Source organism: Saimiri boliviensis, chromosome 2 (genome assembly GCF_048565385.1).
Source record: "Saimiri boliviensis isolate mSaiBol1 chromosome 2, mSaiBol1.pri, whole genome shotgun sequence".
Taxonomy (NCBI): domain Eukaryota; kingdom Metazoa; phylum Chordata; class Mammalia; order Primates; family Cebidae; genus Saimiri; species Saimiri boliviensis.
Window position 1 is genome coordinate 91,867,772 of NC_133450.1, and position 3,787 is coordinate 91,871,558.

The window sequence follows — 3,787 nt, forward strand, 5'->3', positions numbered from 1 at the left end:
TCCCCGGGTAAAGTTTCCTGGGCCTGGCTTTACGACACTTCCCTGCCTGCCGGCTGCCCAGACCGAGGGAGAGGGGCGTGGAGGGAGGTGAGCTGCGGAGGGGCGGGGACGGAGGTGTCTCCGGCGCTCTCTCGGGAGGGCCGCGTGCTGGTGGGTGGGGCTGTGGGGCCGGGAAGTTGCAGAGGGCTTTGGAGTCACAGGCTCCCAAACCCTTCTTCTCGGCGTTGGGGTTCCGCAACCCGCGGTGCTTGCCACGCGGGGCCGGGGAGGGATGGACCCGGCGGGAGCTCCCTGCTTCGAGTCCACCGCCCACTCGGAGTTCGGGGCCTGTGGGACCAGCCGTTTACGAGTTACCTAAAAATATCTTTTAAAGCTGTACAGCGTTTCATGTTTGCCCCGACGAGGGACGAGGAGGGTGAGGGAGCAGCGGTTAAAAATGGAGCAAATCAGGGAAGCAGATCCTAAAGGAAAGGGAGCTGTGAAAATGTGGGGATGCCTGTCGAAACGTGGTTGTTTGCAGTGTGAATTGAGTTCAGCTGGCCCTTGGCACTTTGAGGCGAGGGAGTCAGCCCTCTTCCTCCCCCTTCTTACTCTGCTCCTCGCGCCCAGTAAAATTGGAGGCAAATGTGGCTAACAGGTGTTGGGCAATTGCGAGCACACCTGGGGAAGGGTGAGAGCGAGATGGTGAGAGTGACCAGGGCTAAGAAGCCCATTCCTAGACTTGTGAAACGAATAGGTTGGGAAGCGCTGGGAAACTGGTGGCCTGATCCTTCCTCCCAATCTGCCTAGCGAGTGCGAAGGGGATAGAACTGGAGCTTGCGGCTGGGCTCCTGCTCCAGGCCACAATTGACTCGGCAGGTCTGAGCTGAGACAGGTAGTGCAACTCACCCGCACACTGAGCAAATTAGGTTTTTTAAAAACCTGATTTATACAGTTGGTCTGGTGTGCCGCAGATGGACGTTTTCAGCATATAATTATATGACGGAACGTGTTTGCAACTTTTTGCCATACTCTTAAACTCTCTATGTATAAAATAACTATTAAGTTCACGGATTCTGTGGCTCTGAAATCCAGACACAGCCCAGCTGGGATGGCTTTTCTCTACTCTGTTATGCATAGGGCTTCAATTGGAAGACTCCAAGGCTGAGGAAAATTATTTGAAAACTTCACTCCGACTGCTGATGGTTGATGCAGGCAAAAGGCTGGAAGCCGCAGTTCTAGTCCATGTAGATCTCTCCAGGTGGTCTTTTAGTACTGATAGTTTTGGACTTCGTCACAGCCCGGTGGCTGGGTTCCAACGACAAGTATGGTGCGAGAAAGTGAACCAGAAGCATATTGCCCTTTATGATCTAGCCTGGGAAGTCATGTAATCTCTAGCCGGGTACGGTGGCTCACACCTGTAATCCCAGAATTTTGGGAACCCAGGGTGGGAGGATCACTTGAGACCAGGGGTTCGAGACCAGCCTGGCCAACACAGTGAAACCTCATCTCTACCAAAAAATACGAAAATTAGCCGAGCGTGGTAGCTCACACCTGTAGTCCTAGCTACTCAGGAAGCTGAGGCAGGAGAATCAATTGAACCCAGGAGACAGAGGTTGCAGCGAGCCAAGATTGCCTGACTGTACTGCAGTCTGGGCAACACAGGGAGACTCCTTCTCAAAAACACAAACAACAAAATAAAAAACAAGTTATGTAGTGTCACTTCTGCATTTTATCTAGGCAGACACAAAATTATATCCAGTTTCAAGACGGGGGGGAATAGACTCTACTTCTTGGTGGGGAGAGGCAACGTTCTCAAAGAACATGTGGGACCAGAAATATTGCTGCAGCCATTTCGGAATATATAACTTGCTACAGATACATTGAAAGACCTCCTAAATACCTTAAGGTGTGGGGGATACAAATGAGATGTATAAGTACAGTGTGATCCTATTTCTGTTTTTTTGGTTTTTTTTGTTTGTTTGTTTGTTTTTTTAATTAATTATCGAGATGGAGTCTTGCTCTATTGCCCAGGCTGGAGCGCAGTGGCGCGATCTCAGCTCACTGCAACCTCTGCCTCTGGGGTTTAAGCAACTCTCCTGCCTCAGCCTCGTGAGTAGGTGGGATTACAGCTGTTCACCACCACACCCGACTAATTTTTGTATTTTTAGTAGAGACAGGTTGTCACCATGTTGGTCAGGCTGGTCTTGAACTCCTGACCTTGTAATCCGCCTGCCTCAGCCTCCCAAAGTGCTGGGATTACAGGCGTGAGCCACCATGCCTGGCCTTTTTTTTTTTTAAAGCACAAATTTGTGCTTTTTTTTTTTTTTTAAGGCACAAATTTCCAAATGTGATACCTTGTTTAAAGATACATATTTTTCAAAGTTTCTAAGTGCAAGCTGGGTGGTCAGCTGATGAAACAATGATCTGTTCAAATCATGGTGGAAAAACTGGCCCAAGAGGCCCCAGATAATTCTGTAAGAAATGTTTAAGGGTGATTTTTCTTAGAAAAATGTCTCTTAGTCATTCACTTTGAAATGTAAGCTCTTCCTAAAAAACATGTGTGCCTCTACAGTAGTGAATGAATGGCAGCAGGTCTTCCTGTTCTTCCTGTATTGCAACTTGGCAATGAGCTCACTCAGACTGAGTTGCTGACCAGATGTTTCAAAGTTGTTTTCAGAAAGTCAAGAGTTACAAGTACCTTCTTGAGGTCAGGGAGTAACTGTTACTTTGTATTCACATATCTAACACATAAAAGGGACCTTGTTAAACTTTTTGAATTACTCTGTTCTCTCATTCAGTACTCTAGAATGCTTATAATGACAAAGTAAATTCTGATCTCCTCAATAGCTAGTGGACTGATTCTAATGTCTCAGCCCCAGTGATATTTCTTTATATCCCAGTATTAAATTTTCAATGTTGGCCTTCTAAATCAGATGACTTCTCTAAGAAATTTGTCTTTATAAGTTATGAAATGTTTTCTATTGTATTCATATTTACTTGATAGGATGATAGCATTATGGTAGGCATAGAAATAGTATTAGTTCACTCTAATGCTTTAGACACATTTGCTATTTAGACTCTGAAAAAACAACCACCTCTATGAGCAGTAACTTCATAGGAAAGAAAGGGCTCAGAGCAAGGTAAGTGTACCAGTGATACTCTTCTGTGTGGGTAGTTGGTATTTTCATTGTTTTGTAATATCCTATGAAACAACCGTCTTTTTTTTTTTTCTCTCTTTTGAGGAAGAAGACATACCTTAATTTTTTAGAAGAAAAAAACTTCTCACTAAATCAATTAAAATAACTAATAGCAATTTTAAAACAACATCCGAAAGCAATTTCTTGAAATCAGCTTGGAAGGAGAAACATTTCTTTTTTTTTTTTTTCTTTTTTTGAGAGGGAGTTTCGCTCTCGTTACCCAGGCTGGAGTGCAATGGCGCGATCTCAGCTCACCGCAACCTCCGCCTCCTGGGTTCAGGCAATTCTCCTGCCTCAGCCTCCTGAGTAGCTGGGATTACAGGCACGTGCCACCATGCCCAGCTAATTTTTTGTATTTTTAGTAGAGACGGGGTTTCACCATGTTGACCAGGATGGTCTCGATCTCTTGACCTCGTGATCCACCCGCCTCGGCCTCCCAAAGTGCTGGGATTACAGTCTTGAGCCACTGCGCCCGGCCTGAAACATTTCTTTTGAATTCTTTCTAACAGTGAGGCATTTTTCTCTTATTGGCAAGGTTTAGAGAGAAAACCTAACTGTGTACTTACTTGAAAGGTAACTGTGTGAATGAATAATGGAAAGATGCTTTA